We start from the raw sequence: 22,444 nt of genomic DNA, 5'->3' as shown, positions 1-22,444 counted from the left end.
AAAATTTTCCTTAAATGAAAATCCATAAGGGTTCCCGTTATAGCTCAGTGGTTAACGAATCTGACTAGTAACCATGAGATGGCAGATTCGATCCCTGGCCTCACTCAGTGGGTTAAGGATAAGGCGTTGCCATAAGCTGTGGTGTAGGTCGCAGATGCAGCTCAGATCTGGCTTTGCTGTGTCTGTGAAATAGGCCAGCAGCTACAGCTCCAGATCAGCCCCTAACCTGGGAACCTCCATATGTCACAGGTAAGGCCCTAAATAGACAAAAGACTAAAAAAAAAAAAAAAGAGAGAGAGAGAGAGAGAAAGATAAACCATTCTTCAGATGTTATCTATAAGCCTTAACTGGCTAATCTGAACAAATGTACTGAAAGACACTTTGGGGACTATGAAGGCCAATTAAAATGAACTGGATATTAGATGATATTAGAGCATTATTATGAATATTGTTAGGTATGATCACGATATTCTGGACACAGAGAAAAACAAGAAAACATTATTAAGAAAATGGAGTTCCCGTCGTGGCGCAGTGGTTAACGAATCCGACTAGGAACCATGAGGTTGCGGGTTCGGTCCCTGCCTTTGCTCAGTGGGTTAACGATCCGGCGTTGCCGTGAGCTGTGGTGTAGGTTGCAGACGCGGCTCGGATCCCGTGGTGCTGTGGCTCTGGTGTAGGCCAGTGGCTACAGCTCCGATTAGACCCCTAGCCTGGGAACCTCCATATGCCGCGGGAGCGGCCCAAGAAATAGCAACAACAACAACAACAAAAGATAAAAAGACAAAAAAAAAAAAAAAAAAAAAAAACATTATTAAGAAACAATGCTGAAGTACTGAGGGTGAATTGAAGTAACTTGCAATTTTTAAAAAATGTGAAGACTTCAACAAGTCAATAGCATCAAAAGAGAAAAGTCTTATAGAATAAAAGAAGACTTAAGAGACCTATCAATCAAATGTATGTGTGGACCTTGCTTAGACATTTTGGAGGCACTCAAGGAAATGTGAACAGTGCTAAGATATTTGACAACATTAAAGAATCAATACTGGAGTTCCTGCTGTGGCACAACAGGATCAGCAGTGTGTCTGGAGCATATCCCCAGCCCAGCACAGTAGGTTAAGGGATCCAGCATTGCTGCATAGGTGACAACTGTGGCATCGATCTGATCCTTGGCCCAGGAACTCCATATGCTGTGAGTCGACCAAAAAAGAAAAAAAAAAAAAAAGAGTTAATATCAATTTTGTTAGGCTTAGACTAAAAATGGGCTGTGCTATTACCCTCTGCAAAAAACCGTAGCTATGCTTAAATAAAGAGTGCAAAATCTACAACTATACTTCATGGTGAGAAACTAGATGCTGTCTCACTAAGAATAGAAATAAGGCAAGAATGTCACATTTTAACACTCCTATTTAATATCATACTAGAATTCCAAGCTAATATAGGAAGACAAAAAAAGGAAATAAAAGGTATGCTGACTGGGAAGAAAGAAATTAAACTGTCTTCGTCTGCAGATGACCTGATTGTGTGTGTAGAAAATCCCAAAGAATTGACAAGAAATTTCTGGAACTAAGAAGTGATTATATCAAGGCTACAGGAAATAAGGTTAATATACATAAATCAACGCTTTCCTCTATACCAGTCATTAGCAAATGGAATTTGAAATCAAAACAACTATAACATTAGCACTCAGAAAAATCAAATACTTAGGTATAAATCTTTTAAAAATTTGTACAAGATCTATATCATGAAAACTATAAAACTCTGCTGAGAGAAATCAAAGATCTAAAAAAATGGGTAGTTCATATCATGCATAGGGAGATCTGATATTTTTAAGATGTCAGTTGTTCCCAAATGGTCGTAACATTCAACCCATCAAAATCTCAGCAAGCTACTTTGAAGATATCAACAAACTGGTTCTAAAGTTTATATGTAGAGGCAAGGCACAAACACAATCAGACAACTGACATGACCAGATTTCAGAACTTACTATATGGCTACAGTGATTAAGAAAGTGTGATACTGGCAAAAAATAGATTTAAAAAACAGACAAAAAAATCAATGGAACAAAATATAGAGTACAGAAATAGACTCACAAATAGGGTCAACTTAACTTTGACAAAGGAGTAAAGGAAATTCAATGGAGAAAGGATTATCTTTTCAATAAACCGCAGCACTGGAACAATTACACATCCACATACATAAATCTTATATCTTTCACAAAAATTAACTCATAATGGACCACAGGCTTTTAAAGGTAAAATGTGAAACTCTGAAATGCCTAGAAAATAATATGAAGAGGGAGTTCCCGTTGTGGCTCAGTGGTTAATGAATGTGACTAGCATCCATGAGGATGCAGGTTCAATCCCTGGGCTCACTCAGAAGGTTAAGGATCCGGCATTGCCATGAGCTGTGGTGTACGCTGGCAGCTGTAGCTCCGATTCGACCCCTAGCCTAGGAACCTCCATATGCTGCAGGGGTGGCCCTAAAAAGACCAAAAAAAAAAAAAAAAGAAAAGAATAGAACATGGGAGAAAATTTAGATGGCCTGGGGTTTGGCAATGTCTCTTCAGACATAACACCAAAAACACAATCCATAAAAGAAAAAAAATTGGTAAACTGGATTCTGTTACGATTAAAAACTTCTGGAGTTCCCTTTGTGGCTCAGTGGTTAACAGTCTGACTAGGAACCATGAGGTTGCAGGTTCACTCCCTGGCCTTGCCCAGTGGGTTGGGGATCTGGCATTGCCGTGAGCTATGGTGTAGGCTGGAGACGTGGCTCAGATCCCAGGTTGCTGTGGCTGTGGCATAGGGTGGCAACTGCAGCTCCGAACCCCACCCTGGAAACCTCCATATGCCACAGGAGCAGCCCAAGAAATGGAAAAAAAAAATACTTCTGCAAAAAATACTGGCAAGAAAATAAAAAGTCACGCCATAAATTGGGGGAAAAATACTTGAAGGAAAAAAAATAACAGCATGGAAAAGAGAAAGAGAATCATAATCACAGTTAAGGAAATTTTTTCACCTCTCAGTAAATGAAAAAAGCAAAGTAACAAAAGATTTAAAAAATACTATCAGGCAGATTAGATCAAATTGATGTTTATAGAACACTAAACCCCACAAGTGTAGAAAGGGCACAGAATATTAACCAATGCATATAAAATAAGTCACCAATTTCAAAAGATTAATATTTTAAAAGAGTATGTTCCTTGCCCAAGATGGAATTAGAGCAGAAATCAGTATCTAGAAAGACCTCCACAATTAGAAAATTAAGCAGTACTGGTCTAAAGGAGATATGGATGAAAAAAATTCCAAGGGACATTTAGAAATATTTTTAACTGAATGATTCTAATAAACACAACATATCAAAACATGTCACAACTAACCAAATTTGTAATATGGATCTAACCATATTGTGTCCTCTATCAAACTCACATCAAACTCACAAAGCCCTAACCTCCAGTGCCTTAGAATGTGATTGTATTTTTAGGCAGGGTCTTCAAAGAGACAATTAAGTTAAAATGGTATTACTAGAGTGGGTCCTAATCCAATATAACTGGTGAGTGGAAAATTGGAACACAGACAGATTTGAGGGAAGACCGTGTAAACCGTGAGAAGACAGCCATCCACAAGCCTAAGAAGGGCCTCAGGAGAAACCAACACCTTGATCTTTATCTTCTAACCTCCAGAATTGGGAGAAAATCAATCTGTTTTTTAAGCCACCCAGTCTGTGCTGCTTTATTATAACAGTCCTAGCAACAAAGACAGCAGCTAAAGCAGTTCTTAAAGAGAAACATATAGCTTCAAATGAATGCACCAGAAAAGTTTTAATTTAAAGAAATTAAAAACCAGAGTTCCCGTCGTGGCGCAGTGGTTAACAAATCCGACTAGGAACCATGAGGTTGCGGGTTCGGTCCCTGCCCTTGCTCAGTGGGTTAACGATCCGGCGTTGCCGTGAGCTGTGGTGTAGGTTGCAGACGCGGCTCGGATCCCGCGGTGCTGTGGCTCTGGTGTAGGCCGGTGGCTACAGCTCCGATTCAACCCCTAGCCTGGGAACCTCCATATGCCGCGGGAGCGGCCCAAGAAATAGCAACAACAACAACAACAAAAGACAAAAAAAAAAAAAAAAAAGAAATTAAAAACCAACTCCCACCTTAAGAAGCTAAGACATGAAAAGGAAAAAGTAATAGAGAGGAATTTATATTTCATGAAATATAAATGAAACTCCAAAGAGAATGAAAAAGCCAAAGGTTGATTATTGGCAAATGTTAAAATTTCTACATAAATTGGGACTCACTTGGGGAAATGCTGTTAAAGAATATGAGCTCTGCAACTGACTAGTAAAGTGGTACAGATTCTCTCTAAGCAGAGCTCCCCTGTCTTAAAATGGGAATAATACTCAATGTGTTGAATTAGTTACAATAAGCCAAATGTAGCATCTTATACCTAGTAAGAATTCAATAAATATTATTCTTATCGTTTTCAAAAAAAAAAAAATTTTTCTAAACCCTGGGCCTGAAACTATAAAACTCCCAGGAGGAAACATAGGGAAAAAGCTTCTTAACACTGAAATGGGCAATAATTTCTTGGCTATAACACCAAAACCACAAGCAACAAAAGCAAAAATAGACAAATGCGACTACATTAAACTTAAAAACTTCTATGCAGAAGAGGGAACAAACAACAAAGTGAAAAGGCAATCTACGGAATGAGAGAAAATAGATATAAACTATACATGGGATAAGAGGTTACTATCCAAAATATATAAAGAACTTCAACTCAATAACTAAAAACAAATAACCTGGCTAAAAAATGGACAAAGGATTTGAATAAACATTTCTCCAAAGAAGAGATACAATGGCCAAAAGTATGAAAAGATGCTAAACATCACAAATTATCAGGGAAATGCAAATCAATAGCACAATGAGATAGCACCTCGACCCATCAGAATATCCATTATTTAAAAGGGAGGGGACTACATGTAATCATTTGTGCTGGAACATGATGGAGGATAATATGGGAAGAAGCATGCATATATATGTATGTATAACTGGGTCACTGGTGTACAGCAGAAATTGACAGAACATTGTAAATCAACTTCAACAAAAAAAATTTAAAAACTACACATACAAAATAACAAGTTTTGGAGAGGATGTGGAGAAACTGAACCCTAGTGCACTACTGGTGACTTGTACAATGGTGCGGCCACTATGGAAAATACTATGAAGGTTCTTGAACTTGAATGGCATTCAGTAAGACATCAGTAACAATAGATTACCTTAAAAAATCCCAAATATCTGAAAATTAATTAGACTGGGCAGAGAAAAACTGGATTATCAAACATAGACAACTCTCTTGATGCCTTCCATTATAAAGGGGAACAGAGAGATGAGGTAATAAATAACTGAATGAAGAAACGATGAACCTGCTCTGGTCCAAACCCTGCAGTGGGTCCCAAAGACCACAGAAAGAGATCCACACCTATTATCTTAATAACCACAGCCTACCCCAACAATAGCCTAACCCCACTTCCCACTTGAGTTTCCATCATTCCTTCCATACATGTCCCTTTCCAGGCAGAAAGAACAAGCCATCATATCCTCACAGCTGGGTACAATCAGTGACCCATGAAGAGCCAAACAAGGTGCCCCTTCCTCAAAGCAATATCTCAAACCCAGTGGGACAGTCAATCAGGATGTACCATGCACTGAGCCCTGGAGTCCTCATGTATAAAGTGCTCCGGGACTAAAGGGGGCAGTGGGGGTAATTCTGGCAAGAACACTTCGAAATCCTTGCTCTGAAGGAACATCTGAGCTGGTTAGTTAACAAGAGTGAATTTGTGGAGTTCTCATTGTGGCTTGGTGGTTAACAAACCCAACTAGCATCCATGAGGACTCCGGGCCTGATCCCTGGCCTCGCTGAGTGGGTTAAGGATCTGGTATTGCCATGAGCTGTGGGTACGTTGCAGACAGGGCTCGGATCCCGAGTTGCTGTGGCTGTGGCTGTGGTGTAGGCCGACGGCTGTAGATCCAATTCGATCCCTAGCCTGGGAACCTCCATATGCCTCAGGTGCAGGCCCTACAAAGACAAAAAAGCATAACAAACAAACCAAAAAAAAAAAAAAAAAAAAAAGTGAATTTGTGAAGCATAAAGGAATGAAGGAATAAAACTCCATGGAGTGGAATACATGTCATTGTAAAACAGAGTCCAACCAGAGTGAAGAGTAAGAGATAATTCTGGGAGTTCCCATCGTGGCTCAGTGGTTAACGAATCAGACTGGGAACCATGAGGTTGTGGGTTTGATCCCTGGCCTTGCTCAGTGAGTTAACAATCCGGCGTTGCCGTGAGCTGTGGTGTAGGTTGCAGACGCGGCTCGGATCCCTCGTTGCGGTGCCTCTGGTGTAGACCGGTAACTACAGCTCTGATTAGACCCCTAGCCCGGGAACCCCCATACGCCGCGGGAGCGGCCCTAGAAAAGGTAAAAAAAAAAAAAAAGAGAGAGAGCGAGCTAATTCTGGAAAGGTGGGTTGAAGAGGCAATTCAGAATTGATGATAATCCCTTTTCCTGAGCCCTCACTGTCTGTCAGGCACCCTAACCACTGCAGAAACACAGTCGCATCTCTACCTCACAATAAAAAGAGTGCTCTCGACTTCATTTTACAGACGAGGAAAGGGAGGCACACAGAATAAACGCAAACGCCCAAGGTCCAGAGTTGATGGTAGAACCTCACAAGTCCAACGTTAGAGCCCACAAGCAGGGAAAAGCAATAAAGAGAGGACCCCCTTTTTTAACAGCTGAACTAGAACATGGGAAAAGACAAAATATGTTGAGAGAACACAAAGGTGAGGGGAGAGGAGAAAGGGAAGAAGAAATTACAAGATTTAACAGCACGTGAGATTAGTGGGAAAATCTGTAAAACTCAAAGAGGCAAGGAGAATCCTGAGGTCATGCACTAAGTGTCCAGCAGTGATATCCTGCTATTAAAATATGAGATAGGACTACAATATTAAGGACAACCACGTAATGCACCTTCCAGTTATGAGCAAAGGCAAGAACACGAGGTGGTAGTCCCCATCTGAGGTGGGCCTGCCATGCCCCTAGGAGTTTTCCTCCCACCCGACTTTCTCCACCCCATGCTTCTCAAAGAGACCGACTCCGGAGAAGCCAGACATGTCCGGGAGCTGCAGACCTGGGCAGAATCATGGGGCCACAAACCCTTGGATGTCTGGCCCAGCCCCCCGCCCCCCGAGATCCTACCAACACCCCCAGAAGACCGCGGGCCTGAGGCTGTTAACCCACATCCCTCTCTCCCATCAAGGTAAATCTGGGTGTTTGCCCCAAGCCAGACCTTCCCCAAAGACCCAGGTCCTAGGAGCCAAGCGCTGGGCACCACCTGGCAGCGGCCCCCCAGTTAACATCCAGGAAGGGCGCCTGAGCAGCGCGCCTCAGCAGTGGGGACGTCTGCTCCGGACGAGGAGCATTTGTGCCCCCCAAATTACCTGCACTAGTCCCGACCCCTCTGGGACGGACGCTGGGTCCGCAGCACCACTGGCCAGCGCGACCCAAGACCTCTGCCCACAGCTTCTCCGACCCCGCCCGGAAAAAAAAAAATCAACTCTCAAAGAACCCGCAGCCAAAATGGACCAACCGCGCCGCCCTCGCCCGGCTTTCCCGACCCGCTTTACCAGGGAGCCAGTGGCCAAAGGTGGGCTAGCTCACCACAAGCTCGGAAAGTCGTCCAAGCCTCACGAACCAAGGTCCGGCGGCGCGAAAGTACGCTACCCACAATTCCTCGGGGTGGGACTACCATACCCACAATGCCCTGCGGCACGGGTACACCCCCACCCCCCAACCTGACCAGGCCTTTTACAAGAACGCCAGCTCCAGCGTTCCATCCCTCTGCTCCTCCGGCACCTGCGGTCCAGGTAATGACGGCAAGCCAATTGGGGGAACTTCCCGTGTGGCTCAGCAACAATGACCCCGACTAGTATCCATGAGGATTTGGGTTTGATCCCCGGCTTTGCTCAGTGGGCTAAGAATCCGGGAGCTTACAGTGAGCTGGAGTGTCGGTCGCAGACGGAGCTCGGAGCGGATCCCGGATCCCGCGTTGCAGTGTGGGCAGGCAGCTGCAACTCCAATTCAGCCCCAAGCCTGGGAACCTCCATATGCCACAGGTGCGGCCCTAAAATGGGAAAAAGAGAAAAAAAAAAAAAAAAAAAAAAGGAAAAAGTAAGCATGAAAACATATAGGGCTACAATAACTAAAATAAAAATTATTTTACTAGTCCAAAAATCATGGGTTATATGTAACAGAATAGGAATCTCAGGAACATAAAGTCTTTACAAAGAGACTCTAGGAATTTGACAAAAGTGTTTTAAAGTTACTTCCTGTTTACTTCTCAAAATGGAGTACTGGGAACCAGATTTAACCCCTTGCCTAAAACAACTTTTAAATGACATGACAAGTTTGAAGACACTGGACGTAAGACAACGAAGAGCAATGAACCCTGATAAATGGGTGAGGAACCAGGTGCAAGCCTTTGAGCATCACTGGTTGGAGAGAAATTTCAGGTCACAGGGGAGAGAAAGGAAATCCAGTGAGGGTCCTCTTCCTGAAGTTCCACTGGGTGCCAACCAGCATGCACATGTACAACCCCTAGGAAAGAAACTGAAAAGGAAGGAGGGAAATACCCTTAGTTCACATAGGGCCAGGAACAGTGTCTGTTCCTAACAGAGTGGAAATCATAATTCCCATGCATAGTGTGGAGTAAAAATACAGGGTTTTGCCTGAATGATAGGAGCAAAATTAGGCCTAAATGCTTGATTGAATCTTAAATTAAGGGAGAAGTGTGTCAAATACGTTTCAAAGACCCTTTTTTTTTTAGGTTTTATTTTTATTTATTTTTGCTTTTTTTTAGGGCTGCACCCATGGCATATGAATGTTCCCAGGCCAAGGAGTGGAATCGGAGCTACAGCTGTCAGCCTACACCATAGCTCACCACAATGCCGGATCCCCAACCGAATAAGGCCGGGATCCTGCATCCTCATAAATACTAGTCAGATTCATTTTCACTGCACCATAAGTGGAACTCCGTTTCAGAAATCTTAAGAGTTAGAGTTCCCTGGTGGCTTAATGGGTTAAGGATCCACATGGTCACTGCTTTGGCTTGGGTCACTGCTGTGGTGTGGCTTCAATCCCTGGCCTGGGAACTTTTGTATGTTGTGGGCACAGCCAAAAAAAAATCTTAAACTTTTTTTTTTTTTTTTTTTGCTTTTTAGGGCCACACCCACAGCATATGGAAGTTCCCAGGCTAGGGGTCGAATGGGAGCTGCAGCTGCTGGCCTATGCCACAGCCACAGCAATACCGGATCACAGCATGCCAGATGAGTGAGGCCAGGGGTCAAACCCACATTCTTATGGATACTAGTCGGGTTCATTACAGCTGAGCCACAGCGGGAACTCCCACTTTCATTTCTGCATGCATCATGTATGTAAAATGTATAATATGTAATTATACATATTCTTACATAAAATTTTAAAGAAGGATAAATTCAAGATTTCTCATAAAATGAACATTAAATTTAACATAATTCAATTAAAATAGCATGTGCATATATTTCAATACCACAAAGTAATTCTAATGTTTGTCTGGATGGCTATACTGATGATATTTATCAAAAAATGATTAATAAAAGTCAATTTGCTCAGGAGTTCCCATTGTGGCCCAGTGGAAACTAATCTGACTAGGAACAATGAGGTTGCGAGTTTGTTCCCTGGCCTCGCTTAGTGTGCTATGGTGTAGTTCTCAGATGCAGCTTGAGATCCAAACTTGGCTTGAATCCTGTGTTGCTGTGGCTGTGGTGTAGGCCAGCAGCTGTAGCTCCAATTGGACCTCTAGCCTGGGAACCTCCATATGCCACAGGTTCAGCCCTAAAAAGCAATTAAAAAATTAAAAATTTATAAAAACCTCAATTTGCTTTATTTGAGTTACAAAGGTATAATAATCTGTGTCAGTGATGCAAGTCAGCTGTATGGAACTAAGGGAACATCAATAAATTAGCTAATAAGGAAGAGAGGGAGGAAAATTGAGAAAGCTTATTTCAAATCAGTTTGGAAAGCCTGAAAAGTAGTTATTTGGGAGAAATTAAGCTAGTTCACAAGGCAAATATAAAAAACGAAATCAGAGATGTAATACGAAATATTATTTTGAAAACCATCTTGTGGTATGGAAAGCCTCTGCAGGCGTTGTACTGAAACCAAGACCATAAAGAAAAGAATGCCTCAAGACAACAGCGCCAGGAGAGGTGTGCTCATACTCCTTGGTGGCTTTCTCTCTCATCTGTCTGGGAAATCCAGCTGAAGTGACCAAGCCTGCTATTGAGAGAGAAAAGGGACGTTTTTGTAAACATTGGTGCCTTAAGCTTTGAAACAGAGCAAAGTCTGACGAACTACTATGAGCCATGGGGAAAACTTACAGACTGTGTGGTAGTGAGGAATCCTGCAAGCAAATAATCAAGAGTATTTGGTTTTGTAACTTTTTCTTCCATAACTGAAGTTGATGCTACAAAATCTCATTTAATTGAAGGAAGAGTGATTGAGCCAAAATGCGTTGTAGCAAGAGAGGAACCTGGAAAACCTGGCACTCAGGCAACTGAAGAAGCTATTTGTTGCTGCAAAGAATATGGAAAAGTTGATGTCGTTTGAGATAATTAGTGACAGGCAATCTGGAAAGAAATTGAGTTTTTCTGAGCTACCTAATGACACAAAGCTAAGTTGCAACCCATGTGAGAATTGGTTTGCTTCTGGTCCATCTACACTTCTAGGGCTCAGGCTCTAGGGACCATCCCAAAGTGTAGACTGATACCTTCTGGCCCTAAATGACTGTGGAAATCACTGCTCAGCCTCTCAACTACCTCTCAATATGCACAAGCACTTCCATACAAAAATCCACAGAAGAATGGCTCATCTCTATTTCCCCCAAAAGAAAGATGTCTTTTCTAACTTCTTGGCCAGACTGTTCACTCTCTAGTTAGCTCTTTAATGCCTTCAAGTCGATTTTTAAAAATATTTTCTCTGTTTTAGTTGCCAATAGTCTTTGCATTTAGTTGAATAACCAAGTTACTAGAAATGAAACTTATACATATTAATTGTGTTTCTGTATAATAAAAGAGAAGCATCAATAGCCAAAATAAAAATTAAACAGTATTATAATTGGCTAGTTTTATGGGCCTACATTTTTTTCCCTTCTCTTCAGTGAAGTCCCTAGTTCTGCACTCAGAATTTTGGGTACAGATTATTAGTAACTCCTCTGTCATCTCTCTGCAGTTCAAGTTCCTACAAAGTTGAAGCCCTCCTGTTTTTTGTTTGTTTGTTTAAACAGCTGCACCTGCAGCATATGGAAATTCCTGGGCAGGGTCAAATCAGAGCTGCAGCTGCCAGCCTACACAACAGCCATGGCAATACCAATCTAAGCTGCATCTGAGAACTACACCATAGCACATGGCAATGCCAAACCCTTAACCCACTGAATGAGGCCAGGCATCAAACCCACATCCTCACAGAGACAACATCAGGTCCTTAACCCAAGCCATAACAGGAACTCTAATAATTTTTGAAAGAGGAAAGTAATCCAATGTGTGTCAGAAGTATATGACTACTGTTCGCCATACATGAATGCTACATGGCTAAACTTGGAAAATAAAGCTATTGGCCACAGTCAAATCAAACTTTACTGCCTTAATTGCTATTTCTTTCATGGAATTTTTAAAATAAAATGACAACCAAAAATCTGTATAGAGGTGAGTTCCCATTCTGATGCAGTAGAAATAAATCCGACTAGTATCCACGAGGATTTGGGTGCAATCCCTGGCCTTGCTCAGTGGGTCAGAGATCCAGTGTTGCCATGAGATGCGGTGTAGGTCTTAGACACAGCTCAGATCCCACATTGCTATGGTGTAGGCCAGCTGCTGTAGCTCCAATTGGACCCTCTAGCCTGGGAATTTCTACATGCAGCTGGTGCAGCCCTAAAAAAGAAAAAAAAAATCTGTACTGAGGAAGTTCCCTTGTGGGGCAGTAGGTTAAGAACATGGCATTGCTGCAGCTATGGCACAGGCTGCAACTGTGGTACAAGTTTGATCCCTGGCCTGAAAACTTCCACATGCCATGGGCATAGCCTCCCCCCCACAAAAAAAAAATCTGTATAGAGTGATACCATGGAAGGTAGATTAGGAAGCACCAGAAATCTGTTTCTAGGCATACACAATAATTATACTGGCAAAAACTGCCAGTTAACTAAATAGTTACTGAAGTAACTGTTTTGAAACTCTAGAGTCTCTATGGGCACTTGCAGCTTCCAGAGGATGGCCTGGATACTAAATAGCAATAATTTTAGTCAATTACAGCCACTAGTGTGATAGTAGCTCCCCATCCCTCACAGGCAGCCATGCCCATGTTCCTGGTGAGACTTGCAGAAGCCAGGGTGATCAATAGGGACTTTATTTTCTAAATATTATGGATCTGTGTTCTGATTGCTTGCTGCTTTTGATCATGAAAGTGCAGGCACAGAAGTGACCAGCTATTGTTTTAACCCACACTGGAAGAAGCAATATTCAGAGTATTTGAAAGAACAGCACCTAGGGGGTGTTGTTCTTACTTTGTTCTTCGCTTTCCCATTTTGGAAGACAGATATTTGAAGTTTAGGACATTCCAAAGCAACCATATGTATAAGGATATTTAGAAAGTCACCATAATGCCCAGGGAAAGATACAGCCTCAGCAAAGTCTTGAAAAGAATTTAACCTTTCACCTTAGGCTGATACCTGGTACATAAATACCCTACAACATGTTTGTTTGTTTGTTGTTTGTCACTGTGCAGCATATGGAGTTCTTGGGCCAAGGATCAGATATGAGCCACAGCTGTAAAATGCCACAGCTGCAGCAACACTGGATCCTTAACCCACGGTGCTAGGCCAGGGATTGAACCTACATCCTAGTGTTCCAGAGATACTGCTAATCCCATTGCACCACAGCAAAAACTCCACCCTACAACATTTTTATTTTAAAGAAAACCCTGGGAAAGGGAGAGAGTCTGATTTCTGGAATTATCACATTAAAAGTCTTAAATGTCCAGTTTTCAACAACAAAAAAATCACAAAGTATATGAAAAACAGAAAAATATGTCTAATTTAAAGGAAAAAAATAAATCAACAGAAAGTACCCTAAAGACACACAAACATTAAACTCACTAGACAAAGACTCTTTTTTTTTTTTTTTTTTTTTTTTTGGTGGCATGTGGAAGTTCCTGGGCCAGGGATAGAACCAAAGCTACAGCAGTGATGACACCAAATCCTTTACTGCTGGGCCACCATGGAACTCTGACAAAGGATTTTTAAAAACTGTCTTAAAGATTCTCAAAGAGCTAAAGGAAAACATGGACAAAGACAGGAAAACAATGCATAAATAAAATGTGAATATTAATAAAAAGAAAATATAAAAATCCTATTGTGGCTCAGCAGTAATGATTTCAACTAGTATACATGAGGATGCAGGTTCAATCCCTGGCCCTGCTCAGTGGGTTAAAGTATCCAGTGTTGCCATGTGCTGTGGCATAGGTTACAGATGTGGCTCAGATTCGGTATTGCTATGGCTGTGGCATAGGCCAGCAGCTGCAGCCCTGATTTGACCCTTAGCTTGGGAACTTATGTAAGCCTCAGGTGCAGCATTAAATAAATAAATAAGCAAGTAAATAAATATAATAATAAGGAAATAAAAAGAAATTGTGGAAATGAAAAGTACAATAACTGAATGCAAGCTTCGTAAGAGGGGTTCAAAAGCAGAAGTGAGGAATTTCCTTTGTGGTTCAGCTGGTTAAAAACCCAGCTAGTGGAGTTCCCGTCGTGGCGCAGTGGTTAACGAATCCGACTAGGAACCATGAGGTTGCGGGTTCGGTCCCTGCCCTTGCTCAGTGGGTTGACGATCCGGCGTTGCCGTGAGCTGTGGTGTAGGTTGCAGACGCGGCTCGGATCCCACGTTGCTGTGGCTCTGGCGTAGGCCGGTGGCTGCAGCTCCGATTGGACCCCTAGCCTAGGAACCTCCATATGCCGCGGGAGCGGCCCTAGAAATAGCAACAACAACAACAGCAAAAGACAAAAAAAAAAAAAAAAAAAAAAAAAAAAAAACCCAGCTAGTATCCATGAGGATGCAGGTTTGATCCCTGACCTCACTCAGTAGGTTAAGGATCTGGTGTTGCCGTGAGCTGTGGCATAGGTTGCAGACAGAGCTCAGATCTGGCATTGCTGAGGCTGTTGCATAGGCCTGCAGCTGCAGCTCCAGTTCGACCCCTAGCCTTTCTTATGCTTCAGGTGCAGCCCTAAAGAAAAAAAAAGAAAAAGCAGAACTGAGCATGAAGAGAAAAGGATCAACAAATTTGAAATAGGGCAACAAATTTGAAATAGGGCAACTGAAGTTATAAAATATGAAGAACAAAGTAAAAGACTGAAGAAAAATGAACAGAGCCTAAAGGACCTGTGGAATGCCATCAGGCAAATCAATATTTGCAATGTGGAAGTCCCAGAAGACTGAGAGAAAGGGCAAAAAAGAATAATTGAAGAAATACATACTGAAAACTTCCCAAATTTGAAAAAAACATATAAATCTATAACTTTAAGAAGGTCAATGAACTCTAAGTAGGATAATCTCAAGGAGACACACATGAGATACATTATAAACAAACTGTCAAAAAAGAAAGACAAAGAATCATGAAAGCAGCAAGCTTATCAAATACAAATGATCCTTAGTAAGAGTATTCATCATTTTTCAAAAGAAACTTTGGAGGCCAGAAACCAGTTGGGTGATACTTTCAAAGTGTGTTGAAAGAAAAAAACTCCCAACCAATTCTATATCCGGAAATATAGTCCTTCAAAAATGAGGGAGAAATTAAGACATTCTCAGATAATTGGAACCTGAAGGGGCTCATTACTTCTAGATATGACCAGCAAGAAATGCTAAAGAGAGTCCTTAGGTTGGAATGAAAAGACACTAAACACTAATTGTAAGCTGTATGTAGAAATAAAGATTTCAGGTGAAAGTAAATATACAGATAATTATAAAAGCTAATATAACTGCAACATTGATTTATAACACTACTTTGCATTTTCTACATGATTTAAGAGACAAATGCATAAAATGCAGGAGTCTTTTTTTTTTTTTTTTTTTTGGTCTTTTTTATAGCCACACTTACCCCATATGAAGTTCCTGGGCTAGGGGATGAATGAGAGCTGCAGCTGCAGGCCTATACCACAGCCATGGGAACAGTGCATCTGAGCCTCATCTATGACCTATGCCCCAGTTTATGGCAACACTGGATCCTTAACCATTGAGTGAGGCCAGGGATTGAACCCTCATCCTCACAGACACTCTATCAGGTTCTTAACCCACTGAGCCACAATAGGAACTCCCCAAAAAGCAAATACTAAACTATGTTATTGGGCACATAGTTTATATACAAATATAGGTTGTGACAACAACATAAAAAAGGTAGAGCTATTTAGGAACAGAGTTTTTACATGCTATAGAAGTTAAATTGGTATCAACTCAAATTATAGTATTATAATTTTAGCATGTTAAATGTAATCCCCAGGATAACCACAAAGAAAATATCTAAGGACTATACACAAAAAGAATGATAAGGTAATAAAAATATTTCACTACAGGAGTTCCCATCATTGCTCAGTGGAAACAAATCTGACTAGCATCCATGAGGATTCAGGTTTGATTCCTGGCCTTGCTCAGTGGGTTAAGGATCCAGCATTGCCATGAGCTGTGATGTAGGTCGCAGATGTGGCTAGGATCTGATGTTGCTGTGGCTGTGGTATAGGCCGGCAGCTGTAGCTCTGATTCAACCCCTAGCCTGGGAACCTCCACATGCCACGGAGGTGGCCCTAAAAAACAAAACAAAACACGGATAACCTGACTCTCTTGCTGTACAGTGGGAAAATTAAAAAAAAAAAAAAAAAATTCACTACAAGAATCAACTAAACACAGAAAAAGTCATTAATGAAGGAAATTAGGGACAAAAAGTCTATAATGCATATAGAAAAGAAAGAAAAAATGGCAGAAACAAGCCAGTCCTTATCACTCATTACTTTAAATGTAAATGGATTAAACTCTTCAAATGAAAGGCACAGATTAATGGAATGGATTTAAAGAAAGCATGATCCAACTATAAATTTTCTACAAAAGACTCACTTCAGATCCAAAGGCACAAATAGGTTGAAAGTGAAAGGTTGGTTAAAAAAAAAAAAAGAAAATCCATGAAATTATACCTAAAAAAGAGTTGGGTTACTGTTGGGAGACATGTTTCTACCATCTTTTCTTAGCCTCTCTGCTTCTGTTTTCTATGCTGAAAACTCTTGTCCTGCTTTACCTTTACCCTATATTCCTGCTTGAAAAACAGTCAAAGTGCTGGCAAATAACTTAAGCTTAAGAACAAAGACTAAAAGGCATAAGTTATTCATGTGGTCAGCTGAATGAGGACATAATGTGTTGGTCTAGGCATGCCAGACCTGTGCAGATAGGGATGCCGTTTGCACAGCATGTTAGGTCCTGTTAAGAATAAGAGGAAGGAGTTCCCGTCATGGCGCAGTGGTTAACAAATCCGACTAGGAACCATGAGGTTGCGGGTTCGGTCCCTGCCCTTGCTCAGTGGGTTAATGATCCGGCGTTGCCATGAGCTGTGGTGTAGATTGCAGACGCAGCTCGGATCCTGCGTTGCTGTGGCTCTGGCGTAGGCCAGTGGCTACAGCTCCGATTCAGCCCCTAGCCTGGGAACCTCCATATGCCGTGGGAGCGGCCCAAGAAATAGCAACAACAACAACAACAAAAAGACAAAAGACAAAAAAAAAAAAAGAATAAGAGGAAGATGAGCCATGACCCCAAGGGGTTTATGAGGGGTCATTAGCAGGATATGCATTAGCAAGGAGAACAAGGTACAAACCTAGGCACTCCTGGTTTGCCACAGATTGGCACACTGTCTGCAGAAGCACAATGGTGATCCTCTAGATGCTATGCATAGACAGCTGATGACAGGCTTCCTCAATGCTAGATTGTTAAATGCCTAAAGGTCAGAGTAAAAGCTTAACCAGCTACCAGCTACATGACTTTTAAAAAAAGGAAAAACTGGAGTTCCCATCGTGGCGCAGTGGTTAACAAATCCGACTAGGAACCATGAGGTTGCGGGTTCGGTCCCTGCCCTTGCTCAGTGGGTTAACCATCCGGCGTTGCCGTGAGCTGTGGTGTAGGTTGCGGCCGCGGCTCGGATCCCGCGTTGCTGTGGCTCTGGCGTAGGCCGGTGGCTACAGCTCCGATTTGACCCCTAGCCTGGGAACCTCCATATGCTGTGGGAGCGGCCCAAGAAATAGCAAAAAGACAAAAAAAAAAAATAAAGAAAAACTATATCCTGCACCTACAGCCCCCTCCTCACCTGACGTAATCCTAAAGAGCACAATAAAAGCAGTGTGGTTTCTTGAAGTGGCGCTCTTGGTCCCTGAGACCTTGAGTCCCCCAGTTCCCATATTTGATTAAGATAAATGTCTCTGTGTCTTGTTTTATGATAACCTTAAGTTTCACAGCACCCGTTCTTCAGCCCTCACTTGCTCAGCTGGTCTCGGCAGGTTACTATGCTAATATCTGAAAAAATAGACTTAAAATAAAAAAGGTTTACAAAAGACAAAGAAGGACATTGTTTATTAATAAAAGGGTTTTTTTTTCTTTTTATGGCCATACTTGCAGCATATGGAAGTTCCCAGGCGAGGGGTTGAATCAGAGCCACAGCAACACAGGATATGAGCCGTGCCTGCAACCTACACCAAGCTCATGGCAACACCAGATCCTTAACCCACTGAGCAAGGCCAGGGATCAAACTACATCCTCATGGATACCAGTTGGTTTCATTACCACTGAGCCACAACAGGAACTTCTCAATAGATTTTTAAAGTAGATATCATATTAAGCATCAACTTCAATCACAGCAGGATGAATTTAGAAATCAATAACACAAAAGAAAACTGGAAAATTCATAAATATATAGAAATTAAACAACAGGGAGTTCCCGTCGTGGCTCAGTGGTTAACAAATCCGACTGGGAACCATGAGGTTGCGGGTTTGGTCCCTACCCTTGCTCAGTGGGTTAAGGATCCAGCGTTGCCCTGAGCTGTGGTGTAGGTTGCAGACGCGGCTCGGATCCCGAGTTGCTGTGGCTGTGGTGTAGGCCAGCAGCTACAGCTCCAGTTCAACCCCTAGCCTGGGGACCCCCCGTATGCCGCGTGAAGCGGCCCAAGAAATGGCAAAAAGACACACACACACAAAAATTAATCAACACACTCTTATACAACCAAAGGGTAAAAGAATAAATCACAAGAGAAATTAGAAAATCCAGAGATGAATGTAAACAAAATCCAACATACCAAATTTTATGGGAAAGAAATAGTTTTAAATTCTTACATTTACATTCTGCATTAAGAAGCAGAGGGGAGGAGCTCCCGTTGTGGCTCAGCAGAAACAAATCTGACTAGCATCCATGAGGATTCAGGATTGATCCATGGCCTTGCTCAGTGGGTTAAGGATCTGGCGTTGCCATGAGCTGTGGTGTAGGTTGCAGACGAGGCTCAGATACCGTGTTGCTGTGGCTGGGGTGTAGGCTGGCAGCTGTACCTCCCATTCGACCCCTAGTCTAGGAATCTCTATATGCCATGAGTGCAGCCCTAAAAAGGCAAAAGACAAAAGCAGAGGGGAATTCATAGCTACAAATGTCTACATTAAATAGAAGAAAGATTTCAAATCAAGAACCTAAATGTATACCTTAAGGAGCTGGTGAGGGCAGACAAATAAACTAAACCCAAAGCTAGCAGAAGGAAGGAAGTAAAGAAATAAATTCGAGAAGAGAAAGCAATAGAGAAAATCAATGAAACTAAAACTTGGTTCTTTGAGGAGTTCCCGTTGTGGCACAGTGGAAAGGAATCCGACTAGTATCCACGAGGATGCAGTTCAATCCCTGCCCTCGCTCAGTGGGTCAGGGATCTGTTATTGCTGTGAGCTGTGGTGTAGGTCACAGATGACACTCAGCCCCCAAGCTGCTGTGGCTGTGGCATAGGCTGGTGTTTACAGCTCAATTTTGACTCCTAGTCTGGGAACTTCCATATGCCATGGGTGTGGCCCTAAAAATAAAAGAAAAAAAAAAAGATGACAAAGTAGAGAAGATGCAAATAACTAAAATTAGAAATGAAAGTGGGGACATTATTACCAATCCTATAAAGATAAAAAGGTTTAGAAGTGAATACTATGTACACCACAAAATTAGATAACCTAGAAGTAATGGACACATTTCTTTTTTTTTTTTTTTTTTTTTTTTTGTCTTTTTGCTATTTCTTCGGGCCGCTCCCACAGCATATGGAGGTTCCCAGGCTAGGGGTCGAATCGGAGCTGTAGCCACCGGCCTACGCCAGAGCCACAGCAACACGGGATCCGAGCTGCGTCTGCAACCTACACCACAGCTCACGGCAACGCCGGATGGTTAACCCACTGAGCAAGGGCAGGGACCGAACCCGCAACCTCATGGTTCCTAGTCGGATTCGTTAACCACTGCGCCACGACGGGAACTCCAACACATTTCTTAAAACATAAAATTACATGAACTGACTCAAGAAGAAATACAGAATTTGAACAGACATATAACAAGTTAGGAGATTGAAAAGGTAATTAAAAACCTCCCAACATAGAAAAGTTCTGGACAAGATGACTCTACTGGAGAGTTCTACGAAGCACTTAAATAATGAACACCAACACCTCTCAAATTATCAAAATACTGAAGAGGAGGAAATACTCCCTAACTCATGTTAGTAATGCCAGCATTACTCTAATGCCAAAGTGAGATGAAGATATAACAAGAAAGTAAGCTACAGGCCAATATTCCTTATGAATATAGATGCAAAAATCCTCAGCAAAATATTACCAATTTAAATCCAACAGTGCATTAAAAAGATTATTCACAAACTAGGGCAAAGTTGACCAGAAAAAAAAAATAAATAAAATTATTCACCATTACCAAGTGAGATTTATCCCAGGAATGAAAACATAGGTCAACATAAGAAAATTAATCAATGAAATACATCAAATTACGAAGATGAAGGGAAAAAAGGATGATCGTCTCTATTGATGCAGAAAACACATTTGACAAATTCAATATCCTTTCATGATAAAAACTCAGAAAACTAGGAATAAAGGAAAAATTCTTCTGACACAACAAAGGCCGTTTAAGAAAAGGTTATAGCTAACATGGTAAATGTCTACAAGTTTTTCTCCTGAGTTCAGGAATAAGACAAATATGCCCACTTTCACTACTGCTACTCAACCCTGTACTAGAATTTCTAGCCAGAGCTATTATAAAAAGAAATAAAAGCATTCAAATTGGAAAAGAACAGGTAAAATTATCTCTATCTGTGGGTGCTTGATCCTATATATGCAAAATTCCAAAGAATTCACAGCCATTTAAAGCCCCTAGAGTTAATAAACAAATTCAGCAAAGTTGCACAGTACAGATCAAAACATAAAATTTAGTTGTGTTTTTATATACCAGCAATGAACAATCCAAAAGGAAGTTAGGAAAGAAATTTAAATTATAATGGCATTTTTAAATTCCTAGAAATAAATCTAACCAAGAAGTTAAAAGACTTACATGCTAAAACTACATAACATTACTGAAAGAATTTAAGGAAAATCTAAATACATAGAAAGACATCCTGTGTTCATGGATAGGAAGATAATATTATTAAGATGTCAGTACTACCAAAGTAACCTATAGATTCAGTGTAATTACTATCAAGATTTCAACTGCCTTTTTTTACAGAAATGGAAAAGCTTATCCTCAAACTCATATGGAATTCAAACGGTATCAACTCAGATTATAACATTATAATTTTAGCATGTTAAATGTAATCTCCAAGTAGCCAAAATAATCTTGAACATGAAGAGTAAAGTTGGAGGACTCACACTTCCTAACTTCTAAACTTACTAGGAAGCTATAATAATTAAGCATTATGGTACTGGCATAAGGACAAACATATAGAATATCAGAATGGAACAGAAGAGAGTTCAGAGCTAAACCTTCACACATATTGTCAACTGAATTTTGACAAGTGTGCTAAGACCATTCAGTGGGGGAAAGGACAATATGGTACTAGGAAAAGTTGAATATCCACATGCAAAAGAATGAACTCAAATTAGTACAAAGATATAGACATAAAAATTAAAACGATTTAACTTTCAGAAGAAATGTTCAGGAAAATCTTGAGGACACTGGATTTGGCAACAATTTCATGGATTTGATACCCAAAGCACCAGCAACAAGAGAAAAAAAAAATAGACAAACTGAACATCAAAATTAAAAACTTTTGAGTTCCTGTTGTGGCTCAGCAGGTTACCAACCCAACTAGAATCCATGAGGATTCAGGTTTGATTCCTGGCCTTGGCCAGTGAGTTAAGGATCTGGCATTGTCATAAGCTGTGGTATAGTTTGCAGATGCGGCTTGGATCCCACGTTGCTGTTGCTGTGGCATAGGCCAACAGCTGCAACTCCAATTCAACCCTTAGCCTGGGAACTTCCATGTGCCGCAGGTGTGGCCCTAAAAAGCAAAAAAAAAAAAAAAAAAAAAAAAAAAAAAAAACCCAAAAAACAAAAAAAAAAAACTTCTATGTGTCAAAAATAGCATCAAGAGTGAAAAGGCAAACAGGAGTTCCCGCTATGGCGCTATGGATCTGTGACATCTCTGCAGTGGGCCAGGATGCAGGTTTGATCCCCAGCCAGGCAAAGTAGGTTAAAGGATCTGGCAGTTGCTGAAGCTGCAGTGTAGATAGCAACTGAGGTTCTCAGATCTGATCCCTGGCGCAGGAACTCCATATGCTGAGAAGCAGCCAAAAAAGAAAAAAGGAGAAAAAAAAAAAAAAAAAAGACCCTATTATATAGCGCAGGGAACTATCCTCAATATTTTGTAATGACCTATAAGGGAAAAGAATCTTAAAAAGAATAGCTATAAATAAATATAACTGAATCACTGCACTGTACACCTAAAAATAGCATGACATTGTAAATCACCTATATGTCAATTAAAAAAATAAATAAAAGAAAATGTCAAAAATAGAGAAAAAAATATTCAAAATTCCAGGGAACAAGTGTCCAGCTGACTTTAGATCAAATATATACTCTTTTTATCAGTGACAGTAGGGTTCCCGATTAAGATCTCATCATATGGTATCCTGAAGGAAAGAAGTAAGTCCCCTATAGAAACCAAGGTGCTGGGAAGAAAGGAAAGGACCTTAGGATGCCAAAAATCTCATGAAGGTCCACCACACGTGAGTGTTAGCCTGCCCCTCAGATTTCATCCACCATCTTACATCTCGAC

The 22,444-nt window shown here is 41.2% G+C and overlaps 1 protein-coding gene across 46 annotated transcripts in view; it reads right to left on the bottom strand.

Annotated features, from left to right (window-relative positions):
- ZNF169 (zinc finger protein 169) overlaps window positions 1-22,444 on the bottom strand; it is a 103,876-nt gene that overhangs the window by 46,443 nt on the left and 34,989 nt on the right. For 24 of the 46 annotated variants that reach the window (XR_014841182.1, XM_085018387.1, XM_085018404.1 and 21 more), the window contains exon 1: window positions 7,714-7,785. The exons of 2 other annotated variants lie outside the window; for them this stretch is intronic. The gene's annotated coding sequence lies outside the window, so the exon portion shown is untranslated. Of the gene's footprint in view, window positions 1-7,679; window positions 7,786-22,444 lie in introns of those variants that run through there. 20 more of the 46 variants (XR_014841184.1, XR_014841183.1, XM_085018399.1 and 17 more) reach the window with 1 other exon arrangement.

Source organism: Sus scrofa, chromosome 3 (assembly GCF_054392235.1).
Source record: "Sus scrofa isolate SSC_HxYL_T2T_F1_AM1 chromosome 3, Sscrofa_HxYL_maternal_Yorkshire_Landrace_v2.0, whole genome shotgun sequence".
NCBI lineage: Eukaryota > Metazoa > Chordata > Mammalia > Artiodactyla > Suidae > Sus > Sus scrofa.
This window is presented reverse-complemented; position numbering and strand designations above follow the sequence as displayed.